Genomic DNA, 22,374 nt, shown 5'->3' with positions numbered 1-22,374 from the left:
CCAGTCTGCGATGCTTTGTTAACGGCAGCTCTGGCAGATTAATACACTGTTGATGGATGATTCCCACGCAATCCCTTATTCAAAAATGACTCCGTTGTACATACTTCTACCATTTGTACATATGGTTAAATACTGTTCTTATTTATTGGAAACACATCCCAAGCCTTAATGGCTCTATTGCCTTGTTATTAAGGAGACTGCAGAGATCTAGAATTATTATTATTATTTTTTTCCTGCGAATATGGTGACACAGCTACCAATGAGAGAACTAAGGAATTAAAAATAGTTAATCAAATTTTCAAATGTACTTATGAATACAAGGTCATCAGCACATGGGCTCCCAGAGAGGCTGAAAAGACCTGCGTGTATTGCATTCATCTGTAGTTCAGGAAGACTCATCAGCCTTAAACACGCAAGTCTGAAATGTGAGGAAAACATGATAGCTGCCCACATACCCCTTGCTTGAGCTAACATATCCTTAAGGTAGGCGCTTTTGCCAGCTGATTATGTGGTAGGAAGATAGTTAGGAATATATAACCTAACAAATAAATATCAAGAGATGCCTCGTGGGAGTTGTTACAGTGGAACAAAAGAACTAAATTCTTGACTAATTTTTTAAGCCTTAAAACTGGAGCACACACACAATGCAGATGACATAAGACACAGCAACTTCTTTCTCTACTCACCCTTTCTAGATAAACAGTCCATGGACTTGGCATGTGATGAGAGTCAAAGGTGAAGAATAAAGTTGAGACATAGGCTTTTGAGAAACAACCAGGAGCTAGTGTCAGCAAGGAGCAGGGAAGAGACAATTGAAACGTCTGTTGGGTTAGTCCACCTGAGAGTTGAGGAGACCAGTTCTTTGCTTCCTGAGCACAGCTCTTAGATGTTTCAATTTTTCTAGTTTATAAGACATTTCCCATGGCATGGCTTAGAAGGCTTGAGGAGAAGTGTTTGGACACATGGGCCAGAAGTAGCCTCATTGAGTTTCCTTACTCCTAGTCATAGATTTCCTGGGTATGCATGAGGGGCTCCGATGTGGCCCCAGGGAGGTCTTATGCTGAAAGGAAGTGTTTCTGTCACTTAACTGCTGAAGAGCTGAGACTCTCAGATGTGTGGGCAGCTGCTGCTCCTGTACTTCTAGGTTTTGATCTACTCATGTTTGTCAGGCCACAGGGCCATCTCTGGGGATGACCTTGCATTCTGTGAGATTATGCTTCTCTCTTCCTTATCCTCACCTAGTGAAAGAGCCCTCCAAATAAAAAATGGAGTTTATTGTAAAAAAGGAAACATTTCATTTTTTGTATATCTGGGTTTGGTCTTAAAAGGCCACGGATGCCCCAACTTAATCTTAACTGGTTGGTGGGGGCAACCAGTTCCCACCTGGTAGAGTGGGCGCATTTTGTATTTGGGAGGCAGATGTAGAAAGGTGAGAGGTAGGCCAGCAGGATAGTCTCTTGGGCCTTGAATGCCCATTTCCATAACTGGTTGTCTTTAAAAGAATGGGAACTTCTGCTCTAAAGACTGAGTGCTCTATTAGGGCTTTGTGGGTAACATGTGCTTCTTGTCCTTTGTTTCTGGTCTTATTTTAAATCTCCTAAAGAGACTCCTCTTAGCCTAATCCTCAACAGGATGGTGTGCTTAGATTATATGAAGGTTTTGGGGAGGGGGCCGGTTTCCAGAAACACAAGGCAAGCTAGATTCTTACCACCAACTGGAGTAGATGCAATTGCAGACAGACTCTGGAGCCATGCTGGCCATTCATTGTAGAACAGTTTAGATATGGGAGAAACTGGGTCAAGGACAAAAGCCCAGGACAGAGGACATCAGAGCCAGGACAGTGCAGGGCCTGCCCTTCCGCAGTGTGTGCTCATCTTCTGTTTCAATTACAACCAAACTTGTCTTCAGGTGATTAGATCTTTCTCTGGAGGACATTTCTTAAAATCTCCTGAACAAATATCATTTACCTAAAGCATTCCATGCCACCATGTTCTTAATGACTTGAGAGGGAATCTATTTCGATGTTTTGTGTGTCCTTACAATAAATAGGTCGTTATAAAAGCTACTCCCCCTACCCTATGATTTGCAAAGAGCTCTTTTTACTTGGCAGATCCCTGAAAGTCTACAAATTTTTCCTCCTAGGAATGGAAACTGAAATCTCTCCTTTGGACACTTTAAAAGCACAAACCATCCAATGTGTAATAATCAGGTTTTCTCACTCCTTGGCCACCCATTGATCCTCTTAAAATGACCTGCTTCTTCACTGCCTTTTGTCACAGAGTTGCTGTTGGGAGGCAGATAGAGAACAGGCCCTACAATTTGCCATGTGCTGCCTGCATGAACGGGGTGTGCCTTGTCAAAAAGAACAATGGAATTAATTACTTGAACAGAAATTATCCAGCTGGTAGTTGGAGAGGGATAGGGTATGGAGTATGGGGAAAGGCCTGAAGGTGGGACTAACAGACCTGAAGCTTCCTCCTAGAAATTGCCAGTGGAAAAATATGCATTTCCCAATAAGTAGTATTGGTAAGGCAAGGAAATAAAGAGAAAGCGAGGGAAGAATGCAAATCAGAAGGCATATATTTGATTCCATAGACATCGAACTTATTTTTCTTCCCAGAGGGATGCTGGTCTGTGCTTGAACAGAACCCATCAGTTGAGACGGTGGCATGCCCCCAACCCCAACAGGATGGCATTTCAAGCTGCGAAGTGCCACAAACTCGAGATTGACAAATTGCAAATACAAGAATGCAGCAGTGAGCCTGAATAACACATTTGGGCAAGGGAACCACACCTTCGGGCCTTCAAACATGTTAATTTCCTTCAACGAGAAGAAAGAGCTCTGAACATTTCCAGAGCAAGTACAAATTAGCAAGGGTGATAGGACAGTGTTTTTTTTTTTTTTTTTTTTTTGCTTTTTAGGACCACCCCTGCAGCATACAGAGGTTCCCAGGCTAGGGGTTGAATCAGACCTACAGCGGCCAGTCACAGCCAGAGCAACACAGGATCCAAGCCGTGTCTGTGACCCACACTACAGCTCATGGCAACGCCAGATCCTTAAGCTACTGAGCAAGGCCAGGGATCACACCTGCAACCTCATGGTTACTAGTGGGATTCATTTCTGCTACACCACAAAGGGAATGCCAGGACAGTGGTTTTTAATCAGGGGCGATCTCCCCTACCCAAGGGGCATCTGCCAAAGTGGAGAGATTTTTGATGGTCACAACCAGGTGGGGGATTCTACCGCACATAGTGAACAGAGACTAAGGAGGTTGCTAAAGGACCTACAATTTAAAGGACTTCTCCCCACACCCAAGAATTATTCAGCACATAATATGAACATGCTGCTGCTGAGAAATTACAGTTCAATGTTAATTCCAAGTATGTTTCAAAATTAAGCGGGTGCTTAGAGCACAATATCTCTCATCAGATTGCTTTTTAGACATCTGCTACCGACTAGACATAAGGGCAAGTGATTTATAGTCAAATTAGTGTAAAAAATAACTTATAGTTAAGATGACAAACTTGCTTTTCTTTTTCAGGGAACTGGTTTATAAAGAAAGGGACTGCTTAAAAAAATTTTTGTTTTGTTTCTTTATTTCCAGGAAATATTCTTGCTTTTTTGTGTGTCAATGCATGTGAAGTATTTATGGAATTTCCACACTTTTAAACCATGAATAGTGAAAAAACACTTAAAAATAACTTATTGGGCTGTAGATTGATTACATGACTCAGCTGCATGCATGGTTTTTTTTTTTATTACAGATCTTGTGAAGAACAAAAATGCTTATTGTTTATTTGAATGCCCCACAGAATATGCATCTATTTCAGCTTTGAGAAGAAAATTGAACATTCATTACAAGAAAGATTACAGCTTGCTCCTGGAATATCTAAAACTTGGAGTCATCAAAGTTTATACATTTCACAAAGGCTTTATACTTTAATAGGTTTAAAACTGTCATGGGCTGGAATGTCCTTGAGAATGAGAGACAATTCAATTTTTACTGTGACCTTTTGGGTCTAGGTGGTGGTTAACCTTTCCATGAGACCCTGCCACCTTGCATGTTGGGAGATGATCATGATATTACAAAACTCTTAAGTCAACAAGAGCATGATGTCTTTCTATAATGTTTCATCAAGTGGTTGGAGTGATAATGAGAAACATTTTCAAAGGCAGAACCTTAATATAGACTTTTCAAACTCTTATGAATTCACATCAGTAGAACTAATAAGCTTACTGTCACTAGGCTAGTGTGTGAATCTATTAAGTGAAACTAATTTCACTTAATCTTAATTAATTTTCAATTTCTACTTTGTCTCTTCATTTTCTGCTTTATTCTCTTAATTACAGCTTATGCTTAGCTTTGCTGATAATAGAAATCAAAATTAAACCAGGAGAGAGAGCCAAGTCCAAATCTGCTTAGGTGGCCGGGTCTATATGACCAAACTGTTAGTTGAATATGAAGATGGAAGCTCCTGTGTGTGTGTGTGTGTGTGTGTGTGTATGTTTACCTCAAGTGTCAGTTTCCACAGAAATTAACTCCTTCTCCCAAATGTGTCAGCTTCTATCTGAAAAGGGATTGGGACTTCTTCTATCCAGAAACATCTTACTGAAATATCCGGAATCATACTATTATTAGTACTAGAATTTGCATAAAATTACTCAGAAAGAAGCTATAAATTACAACCATTCTCTATAGCTACTGAACTACTTTAATATATATACAAAACTGAAGAATCCTACAGTCTTTTCTGAAGGGAATTTTGGACTGTCATAGTCAGTCACATGATCAAACACCACCATTGGTTGATACTTATTATTTAATCAAATTTCTAAGTACTTGGTCTTGTTTCCTAAATGAATTCTTTCTTTTATAATAAAACATTTTTAATCTTAATTTCTGATTTTTTTAAACTTTCTTGACATTGACAAAACCTACTTTCCTCATGACTTTTCTGCTGAAACGTCATTGTATCACCCTGGGCCAATGCAGAAAGCTGTTCCCAGGCTCCCTCTGACACTTTGAACCCAGGTTGTTATAGAAGCCACATCTCTTTCATTGTCAGCTCCATGTGCTACAAGAATGGTTTAGGTGTCTGAGCTTTTAATCGTTCCCCATGACACTGTCAGAAAAGGAACGTGGGTATCTTGCAGCTCTGCCCAATGTATTGCCATGTCCACCTTGTCACATGGCAAGAATAACCTAATGAGGGCAGAGGAAAAACTCCTTTTTTGGTATCCACTTGAGAACTTCCAGTTCAAAAAGGACATCTAGTTAGTTGTCTCCAAAACAAACTCTTCTACAGCAAAAGGTTAAAGTTTACACTGTGATTCAAAGCAAAAACAAAACCATGTACCTATTGCCAGAAACTGGACTAATCCCAACTAAGTCTTCCTGGCTGGTGGAATGAGTCTAAACAATACCAGAAGCAGTCCTGAAAATTAGCCTGAGACCCTTCCAACCATTTTCAATCATCTGCTGCCAACACAGAACTCAAGCATCAATCAGGAAACACAAGGGCTGCCTTGGTGTCACAAGGGTGCAGCAGTTCTTCTACTTCTTCTACTCCTGGATTAAAGCTCCTAGAAAGCAACTCTATATAAAAGAAAAGAGTGGTGAGGCAGGGGATGGGGGAGAAGAGGATGATGGGAGATGAAAGTAGAAATAGGAAGACTACTGTTTGAATTGTACTATCTTATATCATCCATGTGTTCAAAGCCAGAGAGCCAAACAATGGAGCTGAGAAGATCCCATCTCATGCAAGAGGGTTTTGCATGTTATGGAAGGGGAATTAGGGTAGGAGCTGCAGGCACATCCACCTGCCATCCACAAGGAGGTCTGAAAAAAAAATTTGACCAGGAACCAACTGGACAAAAAAAGAGAGCCAAAATTAATACATAATCCTGTCTTTTGAACTCTGGATCTGGGTAGATCTCTTATTTAAATAGGGAAGAAAATCATACATAAAAATAAGAGAAGAAAAATAGAATACCATCCAGAAGTCACAGAGAAAGAGGCTATCTCCGAAAAATATTTACTATAGGAATGAGAAGAAAAATGTAGCAAATGGCATTGCCATGGGATAAAACAAGAAGACAGGGTCACTATAAAATAGGAACAGGAATCTGTATTAGATGAAATTGTAGTTAGGTAAATTAGATGCACTAACAAAGTTAAAGCAGTAAAGAGTTGAAGGGACATTATAAACAATCAAATACATATTATGAACCATAACAATAAGAACTAGAGAAGTTCTATCAGGATATAGAGAGAAAGAACAAATGTTAAAAACGATGAGAACAAAGGGTATGCATGGAGGCCAGAGGATGGGGAGCCAACCCCAGAATTATAGGTGTTCCAGGAGAAAAATAAATAACAAGTAGAACAGAAGCAATTATTCAAAGATATAATTAAATAAAGGTTCCCTGAGTTGAAAGAAAGGAATGAACAAGCGGATCAAAAGGGCTCACTGTGTTCAAAGTGAATTAAATGAAAAGAGAACTTTGTAGCTTTTGAATTACAGGGATGGAAAAAAAGAGAGTAAGCATTCATGCAGGAAAATAGGTGAAAAACAAAAGAACAAAGCTTAGCTGGCCTTACACTGACTTTTCCCCTGGACACAATGGAGCCATGTCTACAGAATTTTGAAGGAAAAAATTGTTACATGAGCATTTGATAGTTGGCCAAGCTTTAAAAATATCTAATATGAAATAAGACATTTACCAATCCCCTCAAAATATGCCAACCATCTAATTTTTCTGAAAACAATTTACCCTGCAGAGACATATTTTAATACATGAAATTTAAGACGAGTTAAACCAAGGTACAGCACGACTGCTCCATTACCCAGGGGTACCAGGGATGGGCAGAAACACAGTTAACTTCCCAAGTCCCAAGACCAACTGTCATTCCAGCAAATGTGTTTAAACTGGCCACATTAACAAAGCCACAAGAATTTGAAGGAATTGCTGCCTCTTTCTACACCGTCATCTGGATGAAGCCTCAAAGCCTAAAAGAGTTTCGTTACAAATTGTGGCTCATTGTTAAGGGGACATCTTTTGAATTCGTCACGAGTTCATCTAATGAATCTTTGAGATGAAATCCACCACTAATTTCAGAAATACGTATATTGATGATAAGCTCTATTAAACAACTCTTTTCTTATCAAAAAGGGTCAGCATGGCAGAGTGATGAAGAATGTGAGTTCTATGGGGAGATGCCTGCATTTTACCCCTTTCTCCTTCACCGACTCCTCATCATCTTCTTGGGCAAAGCATTTAATCTCCAGAGACCTCCGTTTCCTCACCTGTAAAATGGAAATATTATAGAATTTTCTGCAAGGCATTTTTTTTTTTTTTTTGCAAAGTTAAATAAGTCAACACATTCAAGGTACTCAGTGCCTGGCACACTAGCTGCTAAAAACAAGACAGGAATGTATGCTATGGGTAACATGGTGAAACATGTTATGTATACATCACTTCAGACAGGAGATACATTTGTGCTTTCTTGACACTGCCGTGATTTGTTTGTTTCTATGTATCTCTAGTTTACAAGAGTTTACTTAATGAGCTTTCCTTACCAGTTGAACAAAGTATAAGTGTGAAGAAAAATGGTCCCTTAACAATAAAAATAAATGATAGCTATTTATTATAATTCCACATTGATTATAGCACCAATAGGCTGTATGAGTGAACATATTCCTTTTAATCCCCCTGATTTTCTGCCACTTGGACTTGAATCTTTCTTAGTATCCGGGGGGCGATGACAATACTTCCTTTTAGTGGTTTGTGGAAGGAGTGGTTACACTGATGATTCCAGCTCTTTGCTTGGCTTTCCTTTATAAAAGATTTTGTCCTAAGAAAGCAAGTTGGAAGAGACAAGAGCCAAGGAGGCTTGGGGCAGAATTGTTACTGGCCTGTCCCATTTCTGTCATGCCTGTTTCCTCTGTGGATCTGTCCCCAGCTACAGCAGTGAAGGAATACATTTGTTCCAACTGCTTTTGTGGTGAAGCAATTCTCTGTTAAGCTCATGTGTCCACGTTGCACATGACAGTGGAATCGAACAGCCAGCTCCTGAGTTAACCCTAGTAGGCAGGTATATACGAGATAGCTAAGGTGTAGAGGTGGGGGAAGGTTGCTGTACTGGCTTAGCTTTTCTAATTTTTAATTTTTCCTCTTTAGCCTGTCCTTTGCTCTTTTGTGCTTTATTCCCTGATATAGAATATGTGGCACAGCTTCTTTCAAAAAACCCTTCTAAACGTCTGTGCTCTAATGCCACATCTCATTCTAACAAAACCTCTATGGTTTTAGTGGCCGAGTCCGAGACCATGTATTCCATGTCAATAATTGAACATTTCATTTTTGGAGAAAACCAGGCATGTCACCATGGTTTGTAAGTATCTCATAAAGCCTAATTTGAGATGCATTTTTTTTTAACCAAGCTTTTTTGCAATTTATCTCATTTCTTCTGATACATTTTTTGTTTGTTTGTTTGTTTAATGACACCGTCAGTGTATTGCTTGCTTTGAATCAATCTCTCCAGCTGTTTCAAATTTTTCTAAATTTCTTTTTGGTTGTTGTTGCTTGTGTGCATTCCTTAAGCCTCCCTACCTACAGATTTTTTAAAAATTCAGTGTCTTACTAGAGGTGCCATTGTTACTAGCCTCACTCTGCTATCAATTCTATTAAAGTCAACTTCCTAAGTATGGGGTCATTATAAAAGCTGCCCCACATAGTGACTGTCTGGAGCTCCGGTTTCCAATATTGCGGAGCTAAAATGATCTAGAACACTTACTGTGTGCCGCACAGAGCTAAGTGCTTTATTTATGTAGATTGTCTGAACAAATCTCCTAATGACAATGAGAATCGGGCACTATTTTTAAATCATCATTTAACAATCAGGACAACTGTGGCTTAAAGAGGGTAAATAGCTGCATAAGTTTATACAGAAATAACAAGAGTCGTAGGGTCCATTATTTTCAAAGCCCCTTCTCTCCACTTACATACTAAGCTGCCTCCAAATCACCAACTCCTGTGCATTTCTGCTTGATTTCAGGGGAATAATGCTGTACCCAAGAGACCCACGGGCATTTGCCTCGAACTCCACGAGGATGTTTTCTCTTTACAGTTTCTAAGAACAGTGATAAACATCAGGAAACAAACAAACAAACAAACAAAAAAACAGTGTTTCCTAGAATCATCAAGTATCAGGAGGTTCCAAGAAGCTGATTTCTGACCAGCATTTGTAATCTGTTAACAGCTGGATGGAAACAGAATGAGATGCATTTTTAACTCTACAGGAATATTTTAAAAACTAGGAGGTTCATGGAACTGGAGCACCTCTGGGATTTTGCATGGGAGATTTGCAAGTCTTACCTTGTGTTTTCATTTGTGCATGAGATGTAATGGAAAAAAAAAAAAGAGAAAACATTGCAAGGGTAACTGGCTCATGTTCAGAAATCACTCGTCTTCTTGCGTATCAGCGGCTGTTTGAAAAACATGTTTTGCTTTTTATGGCACATGTCATAAAGCATCAAACACAGTGAGATGCCTTAGCATGTCTTCTGAGTTAAAAAAAAAAAAAAAAAAAAGGCAGCCCTGCCTCCTCTGAAAAATGTTTTCATCACGGATGGTTTTGCTCTCGAGGTTCCAGGCAGGTGACTACCTGTGGGGACAGACCTAACTCATTGGAATCCTCATTTGCAACAAAGGGTGGGAGGGTGTTTTGGTGGGAGAAAAATGCTGATGGAGTTGGATCCAGAGCCCCATCGGGGTGCAGCAATCCTTTCCACACCCTGTACTTCGACAAACCTGTTCTTGCTTTGCTGCCCGAGTACAGGAGAGCAGTTTTTCTAAATAGCTATGTTTGGGTTAGAACTTGGTCTAACAGAAGTTCTAACATGTTTTACTGATTAAACCCAACTGAGATCAAAACAGACAGACAGACAGACAGAAGTACAAACACACAAACAGGCACTCTTCTCTGAAATGCCCCATTTCTGAGCATGGGAAATAAAAAAAATCTCTGTGAATTTTGGAAAAGTTTGCTCGAACTCTGAAGAGAACAAAGAGTCTTTAGGAAAGAGAGGTTTGTTAGTTATTTGGTGGAGAGAAATGAAATGCAGGAATTAAAAAAAAAAAATCCATGCATTTGCTTGGGAGATAAGACCATGTGCCTGAGACTAAGAGGCTGGCTCTGGGGAATGGAGCAGTGACCCTGAGTCATCTGGGGTCACAGCAATTGAGAATCAAGAAACCTTGCCTGGGGGATGTGTTGTCACATCAAATCCCTCCAGCCAGGTTGCCAGATGCTAACTCAATTGGAGGAGAGTGGATTATGCCCAAGGAATGGATAAATCTTCTCACTGATACTCAGACATGGATGTTATTTTATGGTTCCTTTTACAAAGGCAGATGATCGGATTTAAGGAAGGAAAGTGGAGAGGAGGGACAAGGGTAAGCTGTCATGGAGATCTTTCTCCTTTAATCTTTTAAAGGCATTACCTTATTTTCTATAGAAGCTGGAGTGCCTCTAAGGCAGTGTGCTGTTTGGTTTCTTGCCACTTAATATTTTTGATAAAGGTACTATTTTTAAAGTGCTTGAAAAGGAGTTCTTAAAGAGAAAGTAAATGGCATCTTCTGATTTAAGTAGTTAATAGGAAGTTCCAGTGTTGGGTTTATTAATGCTTAGTGCCCTTGTATGCTATAGGGCCAAAGCAAACATAACAGAGAGAGTGATACATACCAAATGATGATGTAATTACTGGCTTATCTCTATAGTTGGAACTTGATGAGTTATTACTTTATTTAGCAGAAATTGACTTTTGATGTCACCCATTCCAGGTACTTTGTATTAAAATATGAAGGCTTTCAAATTTCTCCTGAGGAGTCTCTAAGATGCTTTGTTCTGCTGTTTACTTGTTCTGATTCAGAGCAGAATACTTCTCCTTTTAAGTGGATCAAAGACACATAGTCTGGAATTTGGAATGCAGGCAGTAAGGGAAGTGTGTTTAGGATAACGTCTCAGTTTAAGAGACAAGTATTAGCATCCTAAAAAAGATCCTCTTTGGCCATATCTCTCGATTGTGTGATCGCAGTAGTTGCTTAATAAATGCTTTCTTGAATCTTTTCTAACATAATCAGGGCACTAATATGTGATGCTGTGACAAGATATAACCTGGCGGCTCAAGGGAGAGGGGGCTGGGGCAGGAACGGATGCATTTTTGGCCTTTCATCACAGAAGCTAAAGCACAGCTGTTAATTGCCAGTTGTCACAGACCTCTGGACAAGCTGACCTTTGACACCACTTGGGAAATGTCTTCCCTGCCTCCCTGTGCTTAATTCCTTCCCCGCTCAAGGCTTGGACGCAACCTCTAGCCCTCTAGCTCTCTATCCTGCCCTTCCAGTTACGTCCAGGTCCTCTGATGCTCAGCTTACTCATAGTAAATCCAATTGGTGAGGCAGTTAAGAGTTCCACCTTGTCTTCTCTCTTCTCTCCCCTTTATTTTATTTTTTTATTTTTTTATTTTTTTAGGGCTGCACATGCAGCATGTGGAAGTTCCCGGGCTAGAGGTCAAATCAGAGCTGCAGCTGCTGTCCTATGCTACAGCTACAGCCACAGCCAGAGATCCAACTGGAGTCCTTATGGATACTAGCCAGGTTGGTTACTGCTGAGCCACAACGGGAGATCCTCTCCCTATCATTTTCTTTCAATGTAGGGGCTCATTCAGAACAACCCTTTCACCTGTACCTTGACCTCACCCAGCCCGTTCCCTTTTGGAGTTCTCCCTCAAAGGATATGACACCCACCCCAACTCATGCCCATATACACACTCCTGTTTGAATGCCCCTCCTTTGGGTTTCTGACCCTCACCCCTCCCAGCCTTGTTTGGGAGAAGGGGAGATGGACTGGCTTAGCCTTGGGGCTGGACCCAGAGACTGGCCCAGAAACTCTCACCTACCTTTAAAGGGAGGTGCTGCTACTGGGAGATCCATGCAGATGAGCTGGGGCTGAAACTCCAGGAGAAGAGTTTGTAGAGGCAGTAGAAGCAGAACATGAAGAGAATCAGGCAGCTGGACCCCATTGCCAACAAAGTGCTATTCAGGGAGGAGGCAAGGCTGGATATTCCCCAAGGGCTGGCTGAAGCAGAGATGTGTTAGGTTTGTCTTATGGGCTACAGAAATGAGGCATGGATGAGGTGGCCAGTGAACGTAGGTCCTGGTTAGCCCACTCTTTCTCTTGTTCCTTCCATCATCAAGTTGCACGAGTGACTGGACCTTGGCTCTTACCTATGCATGCTGATGCCCACTCTCTCTTTACCAGCCTTGGGAAGGAGATCCCCTCTCAATTTGTGAAGAGAAGGGAGGATGTCTGCTATTCCCTGTATTCACGGTGCGGAGGATGTAAGAAGATGCCACAGACTGAGTGGCTTAAACAATAGAAATTAATTTTTCTCACAGTTCTAGAGCTTGGAAGTCCAAGACTAAGACACTAGCAGAGTTAATTTCCCCTCTGGCCTGTCTCCTTAACTTGCAGAGGGCTGTCTCCTTGTTGGGGCCTCACATGATCCTTCCTCTATGGTTGTCCGTATCCAAATTTCCTCTTACAAGGACACCAGTCAGATTGGGTTATGGCCCACTCTGATGGCTGTAGTTAACCTCATCCCTTCTTTACAGGTCCTAGCTCCAAGTACAGTCACATTCTGAGGCCCTGGTGGGGGTGGAGGTGGGGGTGGATGAGTGGAGATGGATAGGGCTTCCATGCATGAATTTTGAGGATGCACATTTCAGCCCATCGTACTCCCCAGTCTCCAAAATTACACAGTCCAGCCAAATCCCCAGCTACCTGGTGGATGAGATGCACTATCAGAGGTCCATCAGGCCCAGTGTCACACACTGGTGCTCCTCTGAGAGCTTTTGGGCCACTTCCCCAAGTTGGAAATAATCTACTCTTCAGCCAGTTCTGGCTGATGACCAGGTTTGTTGGACTCCCTCTATGTTTGAAAAGTTTAACTAGTGGCCAAGATTAAAGAGCAGAACTTCACCTTTTACATTAATATCTCAATTTCCAACCTCCCTTCCAAAGCTGGGAGACCCATGAGCACTAGGCTTGTATCTCTGCATGAAAGCACTTGGCTAGGACTCTGTGGAGGCCAGTCCCTCAGTTCACCTCTCTCTGTCTTGACCAGCCTGGCTCTTGAAGGCATTTGGATTTTTAAACTTCTCGGTCATTGATATTTGACTCCTCTCCTCTTCAAAATGCTCCTAGTAGTAGAGGACAGTGCTTCATAACAGTTATCTGACGCCAAATGTCCATAGCATTAAGGTTTTGAATTCTGATACATATTGAGTGGCATATTGATATATATTGGGTTGCACCTGCGGCATATGGAAGTTCCCAGGCCAGGGGTCGAACTGGAGCTGCAGCTGCAGCTGCAGCTGCAGGCCTATGCCACAGCCACAGAGTGCTGGAGATCTGAGCCACATTTGTGACCTACACTGCAGCTTGTGGCAACTGTGGATCCTTAACCCACTGAGCAAGGCCAGAGATGGACCCACATCTTCACGGACACTGGGACACTGTGTCGAGTTCTTAACCTGCTGAGCCACAATGAGAACTCCACTATTCTAACTTTAAATCAAACACATCCTTGCATGGTACCACTAGTCCATTCAAATGTGTGACTTAAATGTTGCTAAGATCTTCTCTGTACTTTCTTAGGCTCAGGAGTTGGGCTTCTCATGGACTTCCATCTGCAATGTGTCCCTGAACTCTTTCTGGCTCACTTGCCTACAAGGTTTTGCTTCTTTATTATTTCAGTCTTGTTCAGACCCTATACACCACGTTATTCTTGGCTTGTTGCACAAGCTCCTTAGCTCATCGCATCTCTTCCAGATTCCACACACATCTCTAAACTCTCATTGAAACTTTCTTTTCTTTTTGTTTTGATTTGATTTGATTTTTTTAACTCAATGATGAAACTTTATTTTCAATGTGTTAGCTCCCTGTTTGCTCTTTTGCCTAAAAGTCTAGCTTTTACGTCTCTGTTTGCTGCTTTATGTTTCCCTCCTTCCTTTCTAGACAGTGATGGGTATATTAGTAGGTGTCCAATCACCTTTGTTTGGATGGTAGCTGGTCTCTTAGAGACCCTGAGTGTCACTGTGCTTGCCTTGCCTTGTTCTCACTTCATCTGTGTCTTCTCATCCAGGCTAGAGACATTCTTCCCATGTTTCCAGATCCAGATCAAATCATCCATGTGCAATCCTGCTCTGGCTAGACCCTTTGTCCTCTGAAATCCTCAAGCCCTTAGCATTTGTGTAGAACACTTATTAATTACTTGTTCATGCTTTTAACTTTCTTTGCATATCATTAACTTAGATTGCAATTTCTTTGAAGGTGGAGACTATGTCACCACTTGATGATAAGTCAGTTACTCAGAATTCTATTGTGTCACTTAATAGTGCCTCTCACTCAACACGGGACATAGATTTTTAGCAATATTCATGATAGATGGCCACATTTTGGGGGTTTATGTTTATTTGTTTTAAGAATACAAATGTAGATGTGTTAATTTTCTCTTTTAAAACAATGAAGTAGAGTTGATTTACAATGTTGTGTTAGTTTTAGGTATACAGCAAAGTGATTCAAAGAACTCTTCTTCAGGTTCTTTTCTATTATTATAAGATATTGTCTATAGTTCCCTGTGCTATATTTTCTTTTTATTTTTTATATATTCCCATGGATCTCTTAATCCCAAACTCCTAATTTATCATCCTCTCCTTTCCCCCTTTGGTAACTATATGTTTATTTTCCCTGTCTGTGAATCTATTTCTTTTTTGTAAATAAATTCATTTGTATCATTTTTAAAAAGTCCACATATAAGTAATATCATATGATAATTGTCTTTGACTTACTTCACTTAATATATGAAGCTCTAGGTCCATTTATATTTCATTCTTTTTTATGGCTGAGTAATGCTCCTTTATATGTGGAATATATACTATTCCATTATATATTGAGTTGTTATACATTGGGTTCCATGTCTTGGCTATTGTAAATAGTGCTGCTATGAACATACAGGTGCAGATATCTTTTTGAGTTACCGTTTTGTCCAGATATGTGCCCAGAAGTGGGATTGCTGGATGATATGGTAGTTCAATTTTAGTTTTTTAAGTAGCCTCCATAGTGTTCTCCATAGTGGCTGTACCAATTTACATTCCAGCCAACAATGTAGGAGGGTTCCCTTTTCTCTACACCTTCTCCAGCATTTGCTATTTGTAGATTTTTGATAATGGCCATTCGGACCAATCTGTGGTGATACCTCATAGTAGTTCTGATTTGTATTTCTCTAATGATTACAGATACTCTGCTCATGGCAATGAGACAGTATGGATGTTGGAGCCAAAGGGACTTGTTTCTACTACTTGATAGTTATGAGATCCATGGAAAGTGACTTAATATCTATACACTTTAGTGTCTACTCATCCATAAAAATGGACTTTTTAACAGGGAATTTTATTAAAAAATGTATTTTTCTCTTAGATTGTTCTGTATATGAACTGAATTAAAAAACCACCTGGAATAGTGCTGACATAACTGGGATGCAATGAACATATGCATTCCTTTTTTTCTTGTGGTTGGCAGAATAATGTCCCCCTCCTTCAAAAAATGCCCATGTCTTAATTCCCAGAAACTTTGAATCTGTTAAACTATAAGGCAAGAGAGAATTAAGGTGCAGATAAAATTAAGATTGCTAATTGGCTGTCCTTGCAATAGGAGAGATTATCCTGGATTATTTGAATGGGTCCAATATCCTAAAAATGTAGAGAAGCAGAAGGGGACTCAAAGTCAGAGAAGGAGTTAATGTAATAGATTAAAAGAGAAGGAGGTGATGATAGAAGCAGAGGTCAGAGTGATTTGATATGAGAGGGACACTGTCTTCCATCAATGGCTAAGACAATGGATAGGAGCCAGAAGACAAGAAAAGCAGCCTCTACAAGCTGGAAAAGGGCGATAAAATGGATTCTCCTCTAGAACTTTCAAAAGGAACACAGCCTGGCCAATGTCTGGAGTGAAAAGCACTTCAGGCTTCTGAACTCCAGACCTGTGAGAATAAAGTTATGTGGTTTTAAGCCGTTGTGTCTGTGGTTATTTGTTGTAGCAGCAGTAAGAAACAAATGCATTTTTTCCCCCTTCCTTAGGATTTTGTGCTTGAACTACTCTTCTCAAGATGATAGGGTGGTTTTAATTACTTAGTAGTTTTCTTGCCAGTTACTTAGTAGTTCTTTCATAGCTGTTTGTTGAATAAAGGAATAAATGAATAGGAAGTCACCTACTGTGAGGTGGCTTGTTCCATTGTTCTGATTGATAAAAACTCCAACCTTTCATTGAATCAAAATCATCTTATGATTCTTGACTGAATGTCTGAAAGAGTAAATTCCATAGTGTCTTCACTAAACTTAAAAGCTGTGTGTTTATTTCATTAATATATTCTAGGATTACAGTAGAAGAAAACCACAAGGTTTGCTGAGATCCAGTTATCTCACAGTAATTTTTTTGTCTTCTTTTTTTTTCTTTTTATGGCCACATCTATGGCATATGGAAATTCCTGGGCTAGGTGTCGAATTGGATCTGCAGCTACCAGCCTGTGTCACAGCCACAGGAATGTGGGGTCCAAGGAACATCTTGACCTACACCTCAGCTTGTGGCAATGCTGGATCCTTAACTCACTGAGTGAGGCCAGGGATCGAACCCTCATCTTTGTAGATACTAGTTGGGTTCTTAACTCACTGCACAATTGAAACACCTTCATAATAGTTGAACTAGGTTGAAAATCAGGGAACATAGAAACTTCCGTTAGATATGCTAGTGATTTTAAATGAAATCTTCAGGAATCAATGGAATATTTACTATAAGCAAAACCCTGGATCACACACAAAAGGAAAGGCAAAGGCGTATTTAAGGCACGCTCTTCGATTATATTGAAACAACCAAGATGTAAAGATAATGGAAGACCTAGAGGCAAAGGAAAAAATGTAGTAGATACTTGAGAACCATAAGTAGAGGTTTAGGCAGACAATTCATTGGCCAATGATTGATGGAGGAAACAGCCAACTTTGAGAAGAGGGTGCTGCATTTCAGGAGACTCCATCTTTGTCTTGATCCATCACTGTCAATAGAATTTCTACTCAGGAGGAGATTAAGATCCCTCCTTCCAGCTCTATGGAGACTTTGATGGCCTCCATGCTGATCCTCAAGCCTGTACATAGCTTGGCCTGTCTGTGGAAGCACTTAATGAAAAGCTCTTCATAGAAGTGGTGGAATGGTATGGAAGCTTGAGATGTAAATGCTAAGCAGCTTATTCTTAGCTAAGGAATTCTATTTAGGACAATGCTAGATGAGAATGCATCATGTCTAAGATGAAAGTCTCTAATCAGCACAAGAAAAATAATGGCTCACTCAGAACTCTCCTTGGTACCAGGACCCCCTCTGTTTGTGTCTTTTATGCTTTCTCAAAACTATTAACTAGCTTCTGTGACCTAGGGTGCTACTGACCTGCAATATACTTTTCTTCAGGGATGATCCATCTCATTAAACCTTGGATTTTACTAGTACTGTACCCATCACTCTAGTTATTCACCCACCAACTCTTCCCATCCTAATAGGCCTAGAACAACAATTGTTCCAAGCTGAATCTTGCATGTCTTGCATCAGTCAAAGCTCAAAAATCGAGCTCACCAAAAATTACCAAGAATAACTTGCCAATGTATTAATGTAACGACTGTTTTACAAAATGCAAAAGAGATGTTTTACATAAATACTCAAAGTCTATTTTTATAAATGTCCTCATTAGATATTGTCCTCTGAGAAATAGTTCAATAGCACTCTTACTGTTTCTTCCAATTAGTAATCATTAGTGTTCTGTAATCTTTCCTTGAGAAAGAATATTTAAGGGCTAGAACAATGTCATTGGGGCAGAAATTCTAAGTTGTGAACCTATGTGAAAACCAGTGATTCTGGGATTAAGAATTTAGATGGTTTCATGACTGCGTACCATAGTTCCTAATCTTTAGGACAAAGATTGTCAATATAGATGATCTCCAAGAATCATTTATTTCTTTTGTTTTTGCTATAGTACAGTTCAAGAAGCTCAGGCTTCAATACAAAATTTAATTTGTACTTATACAATTATAGATTTTCTCTGAGTTAGCAAAAGCTAAACAGACATTGAAGAAAACATTCAACTAAAAGGTAATTATTTGAAGGTCAGTGATGAAATCCTTGACCTAAAATCCAAAAGGCAGAGTTCCCATTGTGGCTCAGTGGTTAGTGAACCCGACTAGCATCCATGAGAATGTGGGTTTGATCCCCAGCCTCGCTCAGTGAGTTAAGGATCCGGCATTCCTGTGAGCTGTGGTGTAGGTTGCAGACGCTGCTCACATCGTGTGTTGATGTGGCTGTGGTGTAGGCTGGTAGCTACAGCTTTGATTGGACCCCTAGCCTGGGAATCTTCATATGCCGCAGGTGAAGCCCTAAAAAGACAAAAAAAGACCAAAAGGCTTTTCTCAGCTTTTATTAGCAATAACAATAATAATAATAATCTGATAATAATGATAAATAATCTTCCACATAAAGCATTCTGTGAGTTCATTTTTTATTCATTTTTTAGTAATTCTTCACTTCTCTGTGTGTTCCTGTTTAATGACACTTCTCTTCTTGTATGTGATTGTCTGTTCTTTGGATTCCTTGATGTCAGAAACTATCTTATCCCATCACCTATCAAAATTCAGTGGTGATTTGCTGCTATCGAATGAGTAAAGTGATGAATCCCACATTCCTTACTGTGGCTCATTTCTCTCTTCTTGAAATTTTCTTCCTCCTTGCGTTCCATCATGAGATGTTCCCCCAGCTCTCTTGCCATTTTTTTTGAACATGCTTCCTTCATTGTCCTCACTCGTTTTCATTCCTCTCCTCTGACTCTCAAACTCTGCGCTCATCCCTGTTCTCTTGTTACACTCTCTTCCATGAGTGTTCCATTCACCAGCAATTCTCTGTGTGTCAACTCTGGATCCGTAACTTCCATGGTATTTCCAACCTTGACTGCTCACCTGAGTTCCATTTGGTACTTCTAAGGTGTTCTTCTGACATCAAGAATATAATATGTCAAAAACAAACAAGAATATAATCTGTTAGAAGCAAAGCCCACAGTTTCATCTTTCATCTCTCAAGCCATTCAAAAAATTCCTGATTTCTTTTCTGTCATTAGTGGTCTACAAGTCATCCAGTCTCCAAACTGTGTCCATTTTTTATTCATTTTTCTCCTTCCTAACTTCATCATGCAAGCTAGTTGTAAGTCCTTGCAGCTCTGCAGTTTCAGTGTTTTTCACATTGGAATGGAACACTTTGAGTCTTCCATGTTGAACCTATCATTTAGATCTTACTCTTTTTGCCTAATCTGTAAGAGATCAAGTGCATTGGGACTGTGGCATTATGTTTGAAGAGAAGAGTATTTGCGGGCATTTTTGAAATACGATTTCTAAGGCTTTGAAAGATTTTGACAATTTGGCAGTGCCCATGATTTTTTTTCTCACAAATTTCTAATTTATTATCAGAGACATAATACAAACCATTGATCTTTTTTTTTTTCTTTGTTTTTAGGGCCACACCCTTGGCATATGGAGGTTCCCAGGCTACGTATCGAATTGGAGTTACAGCTGCAACCCTACACCACAGCCACAGCAACTCAGGATCCGAGCCCTATCTTCAACCTACAGCACAGCTCACGGCAATGCCTGATCCTTAAATCCCTGAACCAGGCCAGGGAGCAAACCCTCAACCTCATGGTTCCTAGATGGATTCATTTTTGCTGTGCCACAAAGGGAACTCCTGATCTATTCTTAAAACTCATCATGAATATTCTCAGTAGCATAATTAATGGAAAATAAAATTAGCCATAGCTAAAAAAGGGCAAATGGCAAACTTTGATATTTCTAACAAATTGATAGAGAAATCCAATCTTCTCAATACAATTTTTTGATCCTTAAAAATATGACCTGAGGGAGTGTCTGTCGTGGTGCAGCAGAAACGAATCTGACTAGGAACCATGAGGTTGCAGGTTCGATCCCTGGCCTCACTTGGTGGGTTAAGGATCCGGCATTGCTGTGAGCTGTGGTGTAGGTCACAGATGCAACTTGGATCTGGCGTTGCTGTGGCTATGGTGTAGGTCATCAGCAACAGCTCTGATTGGACCCCTAGCCTGGGAACCTCCATATGCCTCTGGTGCAGCCCTAAAAAAAGGACAAAAGACAAAAAAAAAAAAAAAAAAAATGACCTGAGTAGTTGAACTAGGTAGAATTGTTGGCCACAAAAGAAAACTCACATTAACAAAATCTGAAAGGGTATGATTTGTTAATGAGAACAAAACAAAAAACTAAATCCAAGCAAATATTCAAAAATAGTAATTGATAGATTAACAATTGGTTTAAATTCTCTCTGGGGAAAATAATTTCTCTTAATTAACACAATTTCAGTGAAATAAGATTAAAAGTGGAAAAATTAGGAACAGTTTATCTTCTGTATTTATAGAATTGATCAAGAATTAGGGTGGCTTAAGGAGTTACACTCTGGAGAACTCTTTCACTTTGAAAATCTCCCAGTTATATATTCTGATAATACTTGTATTCAGATGCTCTCAAGGTGAATGTGTTGATGTGAAAATATCTACTGTATCAAAATGGCATGAAAAAATATTCCCACACTTTCCTCTGCACAATGACTCCACTTCGATTAAATAAAACCTCCCTTGATTTCTGAAACAAACTTTTGTTTAGTGTCCTTGCAATGGATTCCATTGCTCTCAAACTTTCCCAACACACTTTCCCTAGTGCTATGCTAGCATTTTCAAGTATGATTCTCATTCTGTGTGGATGTTCAGGGGTGTAATTACTTTTGTTGGCGACACAGGGGACATGCAGAAGTTTCTGGGCCAGGGATAGAGCCTGAGCCACACAGTGACATTGTGGGATACTTAACCTGCTGAGCCATATGGGAACTCTAAGCATTGTAATTTTTGCACAGCTTCAGTTCTGTACCTGGCACATCACAAGCGCTCAGGGATTGTTTATCCTTTCCCGTTTCTGCATCTTTCCTAAAGCCCAAACACCTTAGCCTGTTTTTGAAGATGGATGCTCAATCTGTTTAAAATCTCTCTACCATACTAGTTTTTCTTTCTATTTTTGCATTCCTTACCCTAGAAAATCTGCTCACCACCTTAGCACACTTTCCTCTTACGCTGCTTTTCTCGAGCAGGTGGCTCCTTCCAGCTTGTCTTCCTCCTCATCTTTGTGGATGTGACTCTCTTCTGTTCTGTGCACCTGACTTCAGTGCCACCTCCCCAAAGAAAACTTCTCTTATCTTCTAAACAAATGTGAGGCATATCTTCTGATAACCAGTTAGAATTTTTTTTTCACTATGGTGGAACTTGGCACATTTTGCCTTTGCTTCTATTAGAACATCTAAGTTTTCTAAGGCTGAGGATTATTCTTAAAAACTTCGGAAATCTGAACATGCCTGGCACAGTTCTTTAAAATGTTAGGTGTTCACTATTTGCTGCCCAACTGTATGAAAACCAGAGGTGACAAGATGTTTCTGTAGAGACCAACCTGATAAGAATTGTGGTCCTGCTGTGGGATTCAGGTCTCATCCCAGTGATGGGAGAGATGTTATTGGCAAAAAATTAGAGATCACTAAAAAGGTAAATCTTTCTTGCAAATACTTCAAGACCCTCTATTTTTCTCCTCCCAAATACTTTCCTTATTAGCTATGCATTTGGAAAACTTTAAATGTATTGTATTCTCATCTCTGTGTATATATTTTCCTCCTTCTTTGTGAAGTTCACATTCAGAATTTTAGAGAGATGGGCTGGCAGTGGGAGAAGTTTCTTCCTGCAGGAAGGTTTGACATTGACCTTGCAATATTCCTGGTTGACACGTGCTTAAAGATAGCAGTGTTTCTAACCACTGAACACGTGTCTGCTGTCCATTTGCTAAAAATACTCCTGACTTTTCTATTAGTCAGAGGCCTATTTTAAACTTTCTGGTTTTTATTGAAATGAAGTTTCTCTGTTTAGCAGATCAATGTTCAATGTCCGGCGCAATCAGTTTGTTGTATTTTTGTCCAAAGTTGGTGCAAGTTAGTCTCTGTATCATGAGGCTTTTAAAAATTTCTTGGCTTCTCATCGATTACACATTTTCAAAGATCAAACAGCATTTTTTTGTATTAAAAAAAAAGAGGCAAGCATAGCCAGACTTTTGGAAAGCTCTGGGACAATTTACTTGACCTTGTTACACCCTTAATAGTGATATGCTGCCATTAA

This window comes from Sus scrofa, chromosome 15 (genome assembly GCF_000003025.6).
Source record: "Sus scrofa isolate TJ Tabasco breed Duroc chromosome 15, Sscrofa11.1, whole genome shotgun sequence".
Classification (NCBI taxonomy): Eukaryota; Metazoa; Chordata; class Mammalia; order Artiodactyla; family Suidae; genus Sus; species Sus scrofa.
Note: the sequence above shows the minus strand (reverse complement) of the source record.